The 13,005-nt window shown below is 34.6% G+C and overlaps 1 protein-coding gene across 1 annotated transcript in view; it reads left to right on the forward strand.

Moving 5' to 3' along the window:
* Positions 1 to 13,005, forward strand: part of LOC100887881 (zinc finger protein 181) — a 35,707-nt gene that overhangs the window by 5,102 nt on the left and 17,600 nt on the right. The gene's annotated exons all lie outside the window — the stretch shown is intronic.

A 13,005-nucleotide genomic window follows, 5' to 3' on the forward strand; every position in this document is an offset into this window, starting at 1 on the left:
TTGGAATACAGTCTGCATACATTACTTGTTGCTATGTCAGGCAAGCCATGAACAAGCTGTTGGGGTTGTCAGGAATAACCTTTCTTTAAACTTACAAGAAGCAACAAGTAATGTATGCAGACTTGATTCCAAGTTTTGTAGTTCATACACAATAACAGGTTAATGGAATACCTCGTCACTAGGTCCCCGTTAAAGAAACATTCATCAGTTGAATATGTTAGCATGGGAGATTTGTAAGACAAGGAAGTGGTCTTTATACATGTCGGCAGGTGATCTTTATGGGCAGGTTCCTGTAGTTTCAATGAGAAACCAAAAATTCAGTCTTTTTAGACAGGTGATCTTTCTTTACACATGGTCGCTATAAAGCAGGTTTCACCAAAGCTAGCAAAGCAAGCCTCTGTTTGTGTATATACATGTATGTATATCCATATTTTTCTTATTTTTAAATTTGAAATCCCTGCTTTGTTTTTACACCTCCAAAGAATAGACCATCTGCTAAAAGGTCAAAGGGTATTGACCTGCATTTTGTTTTTCAGAGTTAAAACTCTTCTGGCACTCAGCAGAGCACAGGAAAGATAGGAAGTCATTTTACATTTTTGTCCTTTGGAATTCCCCGACATTTTCACACATTGTTAAAGGCTTTACCCGGTAATCTAAATACCTGTACATCATCATCATCATGTGTTTTTTAAATACTTTTTCCACCTGTTTACAAAAATATGTATTTTACATCAATTGAGTGCAGTTGTGCGTCGGTCAATGGAGGTGCGCACCATATTTGTCTTTATTTAGTTGATTGCCACTGTTTTTCTTACCTTATCTATGTTACTTTTGTATTTTTGCTTTTTCTTCTAATTTAATTCTACGGGTTATAGTCTTCTCTTAATCAGAACACTGTGCGCTTAGAAACATCAGTATTAAGCGCCTAATAAATGTTATGTATTATTATTATTATTATTAAGAAAAACAATGACTAATTTATCATAAGAGAATACAAAACTAAAAAAATATAAAAGCTTAACTGAGCTGAGGATGAATAAAATACCATTATAGGATTGGGATCCTTCCGAAGGCCTCATCGTTTCATTGTTTATTTTTGTTATTTGATAATAGTTGGTAAGTGGGTGGAAAGGTATGAATTTGAACCAGATTTTACCATTTGTGTTTCAGTTTGTTTACTTTTTTCTCATAATACATGTAACCCATAATAACCCATAATTCGCCCACACGCTTTGTAGCATCTGTATATATTTGTTTGGTTTAGATTTTAATTGCAGTACCACCATAGAAATTAACAAATAAACATTGGGCGATTTCAGTTGTCTTGTACGTCAATGGGTGAGCATGACAATGACACAAACCAACTTGATTTCTAATTGTAACAATGGGATATTGAAACAGCCCTTAAAGGTACTAGTCACATTTTCAGGCCCCAAAAATGAAAAAGTTTAATTCCAATGGCATTTAAAAGATGATACTAATTTAGAACCTCCCTCATAACAAAAGGGCTTGAAAATGTCCGTGAGAAAATAACGAGCATTATGTGTCGTATCAACTTTAGTGATTGCAATCATTTTAGTAATAGTCTGATTTTCAGACCCTTGTACCGAAGGGTCATACGTGCAAAGATTCTGGTTTGTTGACAAACCAGGAGTTAGCTGAATTATTTTCCTTTTAATTCAGAAGACACCGTAGCTTAATTTACGTCTACCATAGCGCGTATGGAATTTATGCTAATTCTAGTTCAGAGCGAATTTATGCTAATTCTAGTTCAGAGCGACGTGTTCGCAGATGCCATGTTTCTTTCGTTAGGAAAGGATCCACGGGAGACGAAAGTCTTACTACATTGTTTTAGTTAGCCAGGAAATGTCGCCATAGAAGTAAGTTTATATTTAAAGTATCATGCTTTTCATATGTGGTGATTTAAGAATGTGTTTTGGTCAGGTTGTTGAGGAAAAATGATATTACATAATCAATGTGTACCGAGTACGGTTTATAAATCGCTATGCACAAAACTGTATAGTGATAGAGTGTACGTTGTATGAGTTACATTGGAAGTCTTATTGCTTTTAGAAATGACAATGCATAACATACAGACGTGATGTTAAATATCACCATATCTTTGTAGATATGTTTAATACCATGATTTCAGGTGGTTTAATACATGATTTAAGCTGGGGCTTATTGTTGACCATTTAGAGTGATAGTTTAATTGAGAAAATAAATACATGAATGAACAAAACAGCGTAAACTTATAAACCGGAAATGTTTGCTCTATACATGTAGATCTAAATGGAAGTTTGTGAGTTATGATGTAAACAAAGGACTAGGGGTTTAACTTTAATTTTACATTTGATTATCGAGAATTTGTTCTGGTGATTAGTTTATTTTTCGTATTTAACGGGGAAGCTTCCGAGTTAGCCCGGATCCGTTTCCATAGTCTTAGTGAGTTTGTTATAATAAGGTTACACTACACATTTCAAGGAGTTAAAGTAGTGATTTGACTTGATTTCAGTTTCAGAACGGAGCATAGAAACTGCACTGTCAGAAACTTCTAGATTTGTTTATCTGTTGATTCAATGATAGTATATGTCGAGCTTGAAGTTGACACAGTTAATTTGATGTAGGCATTTAGCTTTCATTAGCTTAGTTGATGTTTGGATATATCAGTCTACATTTATATGTGCAAAGATTTTACATGTATTTATGATCCTTTAATCCTTTTGTGTCTCTTTTGCATTCACAGATTGAATAAAATAGCTTGCTTGATTTTCAAGCTCTACCTATGCAATTCAAAGCGTCATTCCTGGTTTATTCCTTAACTTCAGTGATCCAGATTCAATCAGTTTAATTTTGGCCATTACAAGAAGTGTAGACAAATGCTCATGTACCCTTTACAGCACATTTTATGTATTACCCCCCCCCCCCCCCCAAAAAAAAAAAGAAGTCACTCACTCACTCAATAGTGTCCGACAGTGAAGTCTAAAAGTAAACATGTTCAATTTCCTTGCATAATTGGAATACTAGGACACTGCTAACATTTACATTTCACAGATAGGACATACGTGACATATTCAGGATTCCTGCAAAGTTCTACAGAATTTGATGTTGGCTGCAAAAGGGATACACTACCTTTAAGTTGGTTTCTTGAAAGTCTTTGCGATCGTCTTTTTAATTTGTTTTGGTCTCAAATGAAAAGTAGGCGTTGTCATAGAGAAATGAAGGAGACCAGAAATGTCTACTGCGATCTGTTTTTTGTTGCAGTATAATGATGAATGGAATATTCATGTGTAAATAGTATGAATGATAAATACAATACCTGTGTATGCAGGCCGATATTGATATGCTAATTTAACTGTGGCATGGTCATTTTCAGTTTCATTTTGAAAAGTTCCCATGTATTTTTATGCAGTGAAACTTAAGACCACCCAAGAAGGACAAGAAACAGGGTCTTTATAGGCAGGTGGTCTTTATGTACAGGTTCCTTTAGTACAGGTTTCGATGAGAAACCATTTTCAAGGGAAACAAAAAAATGTGGTCTTTGTAGACAGGTGGTCACTAATGCAGGTTTGACTGTATTACACACCTATGAATGGTTGAAAGGGAATTCTCATTACTTTTATTGGAAGTAAAGGTAATTTCTATTTTGGGGTGTAGTAAATTGGATGTGTTCTTTTACCGGTAATCAAAACTTTCTGGGATTTTTTCTTTCTTTTATTAAATGAAAAACTTATAAATTAACTTCTATTACGACCGTGTCAAACTTTAAAAATAATATCAACAGTTTCCCAAAGAAATCCCCTTTCTTTCCTGACAACAATAAGCCGTATGTTTGATTATCATTAAACTAATAGGTTACCTACTATTAAACTTTTTGGGATTTTTTCTTTCTTTTCTTAAATGAAGAAAACCTATGAATTAACTACTATTACAACTATATCCAACTTATAAAATAGTACAACAGTTTTCCAAGGAAACCCCCTCCCCCGTTCTTTCCTGACTGTAATCAACCACAAGTTTAATTATCATTAAACTAATAAATTACCTACTACATGTATTACAATAATGTCAAACTTTTAAAATAATATAACAGCTTTGCAAAGAAATCCCCTTTCTTTTGTGACAACAATCAACTGCTCATTTATTATCATTAGACTAATAAATGGCCTACTATCACGACCATGTCAGACTTTTAAAATAATATAACAGTTTTGCAAAGAAATCCCCTTTCTTTCCTGACAACAATCAGCAACACATTTGAATATCACTACTCTAGTACTCTAGTTTACTTTCACAAAAGGTTTTAGCCTTGCATTGTTGCAAATGTCTAGGTTAAAAGTATTAGTAAAAGATACAGATTTGACTGGCATTTTGGGTGGGAATGCTTTGTGTACTCGCGTGCAGTCTTGCCTATGATATCAAGAGCCAAATTATAATTCCACCTCGTGCTGTTTTCAAATTAATAACTGAAGAGAAATGCCATAAGTCATGATTTAATGTAACAAATATAAACATGAGTACTGTACATGTATGTCACTTTTTAATGCATGAATTTTGAGAATGATAACAAGAATATTCACAGAATATGAATATGACAATAGTAATATTCTCATCTTAAATATGACTTTTAATTGAATACCTCATATTTATAATACTCCTAAATTGATTTGTTTTGTTCAATAAACATGAATAAAGCTGTTATAAGAGAATTGGAAACCTTCATAATTCCACTGTAACAAAATGGAAAGCAATGTTGATGATATAAATGTGAAATTATTACCTTTAATTTCACTGCAAGCCAATGGAGAACAGTGTAAATACAAATACAATAATGAGATTGTGAACAAGGCAGTCATGAGACTGATGAGGATCACTGTAAGCCAATTAAAACTATCTTTAATGATTAAAATGTGAACATGACCTATATTGGAATCTCTTATTTCCTCTGCAACCGAAATAAAAATTATCCTAATAATCAGGCTAAGAACAGAGCCGACATTTAAACATTTTAATATCTCCACGACCAATTAAAATTACTAGTGATTAGAATGTGAACAGAGCCAACATTTGAACCTTTTTAATTATACTCCAACCCAATTAAAAGTCCATGTTTAAAGAATATTTAAACAAAGCCAATGTTGAAATCTTATTGTTTTATTGTTTTAGTTGTTAACTGTAAGAAGTAAGAACCAGTGCAAGCGGGTTAATAGTTAAAATGTGAACAGGGCCGACATTGGAACCTTTTAATTCCACTCCAAGCCCTCTTAGGCTAGTGGGTGGGACGGCCATCAGAAAGTAGGTCAACTCGGTTGGGTGTGATGTTAACATCCTCTCCCGCCCAAGTCAGGGGGGTCTAAAGGGGACACCCTCTACCACCTCCCCCCTCCCCTTCCCCATTCTCTTAAATATTTCTTTTTCTTTCATGCTTGGAAAAATTCACATCATTGTATTTTTGTTGAAAATGAATATTGTATAAAGTTGCCCCTGTAAAAAATTTCTAGCAGTTGGCACTTGCTAGGTTTTAGAGTGGGTTGTAATGCATAAGATCTCAGAATACAATAGGCTGATAGAAAATTTAATCGAGCCTTTTGATTATAAGTTTTAAATTTTTGTGATTGTGATTATACCTGTGACATGTTTACAGGAGCTTAGAAGGAAAATTAATTTCTGTCGTGTTTAAAAATAGGAGAACATAACCTACCAATTTAACATAAAATCACCAGGAAATAAATAACAGAGTGATTTAACTCTTTAAACTTTTAAACAAGATGTGTAAAGTATTTAACAGCCTTTAGTAATAAAATAAAAAAAGATATTAAAACATTCTTAAACAAATCTTTAGAAAATATTACTTCTTCTTTGGAAATACACATGAGATGAAAACAAAAAGTTGCTTTTTACACTGAACATGACTATTATCGTAACTTGTATTCTTTTTGATCCTGTGATACTGCACATGTTCATCACAAAGTCCCACTTGAAAAAGAGTAACTTTATTGGGAAACATTTTATGAAGCACCATGTACATGTACAGGTAAAAATCATAAAGTTGCGATATTCATGATTGAGAGCAATTTCTTTTTTATTATACTACCCAACATTGCATCCTTTGGGCTTCCAAATAGATTTGGATTCTGCAAAATCGTGAAAAGATCTTACTGATAACAATTCATCAAAACAAAATTCTGTTTCTATTTTTCCCCTTCTCCAATTTCTTGTCACTGCCGCCCCCTCCTTTGCTTAAATAGATGTACGTCTGTCTTGATACGCTTTCATGGAGTAGATGCAGAGGGGTGTGGATTTTATTAGGGGTAATCCTGAGAAAACATCACTTTTTTTTATAAAGAGACCCAAAGTTAAAGCATCGTTGAACAAACGTGTTAATTTTACAAGTAAAATCATAATAATCATAGTTTGTATACAGTTATGATAATTTTGATTTTGAGTCTTGATTCAGGAAGTTTTAATTACAAAGGCCCACTTCATAAAACGTTAACTTTCTTTGTAACTTTTTTATGTGGCACCATGTACTGATGAATATGAAATTAAAGATGAGTGCATTACACTCAATCATAGTGAGGAGAATTTCTTATTGAATATAATATTGAACATTTCATCCTCTACATGGGATTTCAAATAAATCTAGATTCTGCAAAATTATGAAAAAAATATCACTCATAATAATTCATCAAAACAGACTGTGCCTTTTATATATTTGTTGATGTACATTTTTCCCCCTTCTTAGATTTCTTCTCGCTGCCCCCTCCTTTGCTTAAATACTTCCGTCTTGATACGCTATCCTCAGAGCAGAGAGTAGGCGCAGAGGGGTGTGGATTTAATGAGGGGTAATCTTGTTTAACCCACTTTTCGTCGTCTTAACGGGTGGATATTTCTCGGGCAGGAAGACGTCAAAACAGCTCCACCCTTTTCCATATTTTGTCATTTATTCTCCATTAGCGATATCTCCAATTGCATGAAAAACAAAGCTCCCGTGCTTAAAGAGAAGGTTGAGTTCTGGGAAGAGGTGAAAAAAAATTTGTGAGCGTTATCATTGTATTATGCAAGTGTGAAAGAACATCAATTAAAACATGTTCCCTGAAAAGCATGGCTCTTCAAATGCCTTAATATTCTAAATATGGCATGTATCCTCATAAAAATTGGGACAGATTTTTTCACCACGTGTTCGTTTAGCCCCATATGCATCTTTCTGTGTACAGTGCTTGTAACTTTACCAAGACTGGGCCAAATTTCTTAGCATTTTGAGGATTCCAGAACCTCGCAATACACACAAATACTTATATGCTAGATGATCAATCTTTCCTGATCGATTCCACAACGTTTCTTTCACAATGCAATCGCTTGACCAGAACTCAACCTTCTCTTTAAGCGAGGGTCCGATATCACTCTCTCAATCTTGGGGTGTATTCTGCACATCCTCAATTGGACACATATTGTGAATAGTGTTTAATTTGCTTAATCCAAATTTTTCATATGGTATTCTTCGTTGATTTTAATGCATATTTGTACATCTGAGTTTGTTTCATTCTTTATTTTTGAGTTTCAAATGGATGGCATTTTACTGACATCTTCCTCTTCTTATTATGTATTCTACTCTTCTTCTTCTTTTTTCTTTCTTTCTTTTTCTTCTCCTTCATCTTCTTATTCTCCTTTCTCTTCTCCATCCCTCCTTCTCCCCCTCCTCCTCCTCCTTCTTCTTCTTCTTTTTCTTCTTCTTCCATTTCTTCTTCTTTTTTGTCTTGTTCTTGTTCTTCTTCTTGTTCTTCCTTCTTTTCTTCCTCTATATTTTATGCTCTCCTTCATATTATTCTCTGTTTTTAATTCTCCTCTTTTTCTCTTCCCTTTTCTTCTAATTCTTATGTCTTTATGTTTTTCCTTGTCTTCGTTTTGTTAATATTCTTAATTTCTTTTGTTCTTTTTGCCATTTTGTTATATTTTCTCTCATCTTCATGCATGTAGCAGGCTTGCAATCCTTACGCATGTATATATTTTTTTTAATTTTATCGTATAACTAGAACAAATTCTCAAATCACTTCTTTTACAATTTCAAAAACTCAATCATGCCATTTGAATATCAGTTAATTTGAGGATTTAATGGAAGACTTTGTTCTATCTTAACATGCTTTAAATGCAGGCCTAGGATTTACTGTGCTTGTTGAAAAACTATTTCAAAAGGTTATAGAATCTTTTAAAATAAGTATAAGGTCACCTGATTTTCAACATATTCATGTTATCTATTTTCCCACCTTTATCTTCTGTGAGTCTTGACATATTTATCTCACTCCCCCAACACAAGCAGTTCTCTCTCTCTGTCTCCCATTCTCCCATCCCTCAAATTGCAACTTTTTTTATATTGAAGTTAAGTTAATTGCATGAATAACAAAAGAGACTCCCCATCTCTCTTCTTCTTCTTGTTCTTCTTTGATTTCTCCTTTCTTTCAATTTCTCACTTTATTGCAATCTATATAATTTTACTTCTATACCTCTGCATGTAATTTCATGCCCCTCTCCCCTCTGTCTCTGTCTCTCTCTGTCTCTCTCTCTCTCTCTCTCTCTCTCTCTCTCTCCCTCTCTCTCTCTCTCTCTCTCTGTCTCTGTCTACCCTCCTCCTTCTCCCTCTCTCCTGCTCCCAATCTCCGACTCTCCCTCTTTGAACAATATTCAAACTATTCAATAAAGTGCAAAATGCTTGAATCATGAATGTGTTAATTCAAAACATATTCCTTCCAATTATCTAAAAAGGCGGTGCCGCCTCTGTTTCAGGAATTTGTGTACTTTATTTATTGATAATGTTTAAATACACTTTTTATACAAACCATCGCCTCCTAGCAGGAAATTGCACACACTGGTGAATAATGGCATCTTGGGACACATCACTAACCAGGGCCATTTTTTCACAGAATTTTGAAGAATTGTCAAATTTTACGATATTCCCCTGTAGCTTTTGGATAGAAACGAAGGCCTTGTGTGGTCCTGTCCCATATTTTATTTATCTCTTTTTACATTTCTTGTTTTCCTAATTAGCCGTTCCTATGGGTTGGAGTTACAAATGTGAAGTGCAGTTACTGGGCATCGACCATCTAACTCATGTTGGGGAGCTATAAAACTGTGGAGATGAATTCTAAGAGACCTTTTTTCTTTTTAGGGGTTTTCCCTTTCCATAAATCTCCCCCCCCCCCCTCCCCTCCCTAATTCTCTCCCTGCTCTCCTTTCCTATATGCTGATATCTCATACACTTTCACACTTTCTAACTTTCTCGCTCACTCTGTCTTTATTTTATTTTGAAAATCTTTCCAATTTCTTTTCTTTTTTATGTCCACCATCGTTATCACCCACCCCCTTTCTCTTTCTCTTCCTCTCTTTATATCTGTCTCTGATTTTCACCCTCTGTCTCTCCTCCCTCTTTTGTGGTCCTCTCACACTCTCTTGCTCCTTTACTCAGTCTCTCTCTCTCTCTCTCTCTCCCTCTCCCTCTCTTTCTTTCTCTCTCCCTCTATCCCCCATCCTCCCCTTCTCCCCTTCCTTCCCTTCTTTCCCTCAGTCCAGTTTTGCCCTTTACGTTATTAAATACTGGGCTACCGGTATTCCATATTATTGGGTGTGTACCTGGTTTGGTTAGCATGTACAGTGTATATATTAATATCAGTCCAATCGAATAAGCAGAAAAACATCAATATCGAGGATTCACAATCTTCTTTATTTAACTTTTATTCTAATAAGAGGGATGATTTCCTTCAAGAAGGTCTGTTGTTTCCCAGTTAGAGGGTGAGAGGAAGCAAAATTTGTATGCAAGGGGAATCTAATCTGGTGCCAGAGAATGAGGGTCTCTGTCACATATCAAAATAAACTTTAGTTTCAAGCTTTTTTTCTTTTAATGTTGGGGGGGGGGGGAAGGGAACTTTCATTGGTTTCATTTCAATATATCATATTTGTAGAAAGCAATATTAACATGCAGCCTAACCATGGACAGATTTTTCAAACTTGTTACACTGAAAAATAAACTTTCTCATAGGTGTATATTAGCTGCGTTAACACTGCAAGCAAAAACCATCACTTTTTCTCATATTCTGGTTTTTCGTTAGAAGTTGCTAACCCATAAAGACAATGAAAACCCCACCTCTGGAGTGTTTTTTGTTTTAACACCAGCAGAAACTTCACGGGCGAATGCTCTCTCTCAAAACACCGGTGTATCTTTCCCGTTTTTGGTCACATGACTCTCCTCGCTTCCATGCTAACACATGCAGGGGCAGCAACAAATGGTGCATGCACACAAATCGCCCAAAAAAGAATAATAATAATAATATTTAGCTTTTATATAACGCTTAATACAATGTCTCTAAGTGGGTTTTTTCAGAAGTGTAAATGGCACTGCAAAAAACCAATGGTTTTCAAAATAGTTTTTGGCCGTGTAAATGGGCCTCTTGTAGCTGAACCTGTAGAAGGAAGATAAGATCACAAACGTTTGGAAAGCTAGTTTGATGATGTACAAAGCAAGAAGGCCATTAACTCTGTGTTAACGTTAATGACTTAAAGGTAAAGACCAGTTTTGGAAACGCCCCCTCTCAAATAAAATTGAAGCTCTTATTACCAATCATGTGAAAGAATATGTTTTGACTAGTACGTGATGATACAAATTTTGCCGGGGAACCGCCTACTAATTGATATATTTGGTAAATTATTATATCTATCTGGACCGGATAGAAATCGTGCACGTGTCAGGTAGTCCTATATACATCTTTCTGTGTAAAGTGCTTGTAACTTTACCAAGACTGGGCTAAATTTCTTATCATTTTTATGATTCCAGAACCTCGCAGTACACACCAATACTTATATGCTAGATGATCAACCTTTTCTTATCGATTCCACAACGTTTCTTTCACAACGTTTCTTTCACAATGCAATTGCATGACCAGGACTGGTCTTTACCTTAAACACCTTTCTGTTTCCAAACAGATGATAATTGCTCTCATCATTTGCTTAGTTTACTATTCTTCTTTTTATAGATCATGACCACTAAATGCAGATATATCTGTTTTTATATGGATCTCGAGAATTTATTGTAATGACTACCAAAAGCAGGATATACGGTATATACATGTATATATCTCCTATGTATTTTATTATTCTTCTACTATGTATTTTTTTTTTAATCCAGTTTGGAAATAGGTAGAATTTTGTGGTTTTCTTTTATGCTTTTTTTTTATATCAGACAATTTTTCAGAAATCCGGACTGGTCGAACAATGTAAACAGATTGTCTTTGTTCTCTTCACTAAAAAATACAATTTTAGACTCTATTGGACAATTGACTTTCATCTTTATTGTTTACACAAATATTTATATCCTCTTTTAAAATTGTTGAAAAGGATGTTGTGGTTAGCTCTGAGCAGAATACTCTGAAAGATAGTATTTCCTTTAAAAGGTCAGTCATTGACTCTTTTGACTGTCTTGTTGTTGTGGGGTCCTCTTTTATGTTTTTTTTTTTTTTGAATATCCAAAATGCATATTATTGTCCTGGTGATTAGCCTCAATAGGCCCCTGGTCTTTGCTAGTCCCTCACATGTTTTTGGTAAATTTCTATTTAGTTGTTATTTGTTTATACAAATATATCCTCTTTTCAAAAGTTTGAAAATGATGTTGTGGTCAACTCTGAGCAGAATACTCTGAAAGATAGTATTTCCCTTAAAAGGTCAGTTATTGACTTTTGTGACTGTCATGTTGTTGTGTTTTTTTTTTTTTTTTTTTTTTTTTTTTTTTTCAAATATCCAAAATGCCTATTATTGTACAGGGGATTCGCCTCAATAGGCCTCTGGCCTATTGACCAAACACATTTTTTTTTTAATATCTATTTAGTTGTTCTGTGTTTGTGTAAATCTGTTCACTGTTTTTTCTCTTAATATCTTTGTTTTTTTAATTTTGTGTAACTTTGCATTTCGTATATGTCTTGGCATATATGTATATTTTTTTATATGAACCACATGTGGAAATAAACTAAACTTGAAACTTGAACCTACAAAGTGTCACAAACACCAGCTGTAGATTTGGATCTTTAGTATAAATTTGTAGAATGACATTTCTCTCTCTACAATGGAAATGTTTGGAAAATATAGATTATGGATATATATTCCTTAATCATATTTTTTCAATTAATTTTCCTGAGTGAAGTAGAAGTCTGAGAAGTGTTGTAAGTATACTTTTTTCCAGGAAATTTGCCCATTGAATTGTTTTGAAAAGCCCCCCCCCCCCCCCCACGCAAACACACACACACACACACACACTTTCCTGTTTGAGATGTTATTTAATATGAGAAAAGCTTCTAGAGAAAAACGAATATGAATATATATATATATATATATATATATATATATATATATATATATATATATATATATGTGAGAGTTGCATTATTGTATCAAATTTGTGTACTTCACAGTGTACACTATGAGGGAAATCTGTTAATTTCATTTTGGGGGCTTTTCAAGTGATTATCATCAGATATTTATCATAAATGTCCTACGTGTAGTTGTTGAAGGCTTAGCAATATCTGATGACAAAAATTATGATTATCACATACTAGTGTGCAAATGAATAGTAAAAGCACCATGTACAGCTGTTTGTCAACTAATTAGAGGGCACGTAAGCTTTGTTGAAGACATGTTGGAGAGAAAACCTAAATGAAAAAGCTAAGAAACTGGAAACTCAATTCTTGAGTTGAGTGGCCAGATAAATGCGTAATTTGTGTCCCACCCACATTTTGGGTGGAGTTTCCATTCATGGCAACTTCCTACGCTCCTCTCTCTCTCTGCTCCTCTCTCTCTCTCTCTCTCTGCTCTCTGCTCCTCTCTCTGCTCCTCTCTCTCCTCTCTCTCTCTCTCTCCGCTGCTAAAAAAACCCACTCCGTCGCCCTGCTCGGGGAGCGGTCCGTTCTCGATTGCTGCGATGCGTTCAGTCCTCGTGAACAGAAGGGCGGGACAGAAGGACGAGGCATG

Source organism: Strongylocentrotus purpuratus, unplaced genomic scaffold, assembly GCF_000002235.5.
Source record: "Strongylocentrotus purpuratus isolate Spur 01 unplaced genomic scaffold, Spur_5.0 spur5_scaffold_12, whole genome shotgun sequence".
Lineage (NCBI taxonomy): Eukaryota > Metazoa > Echinodermata > Echinoidea > Camarodonta > Strongylocentrotidae > Strongylocentrotus > Strongylocentrotus purpuratus.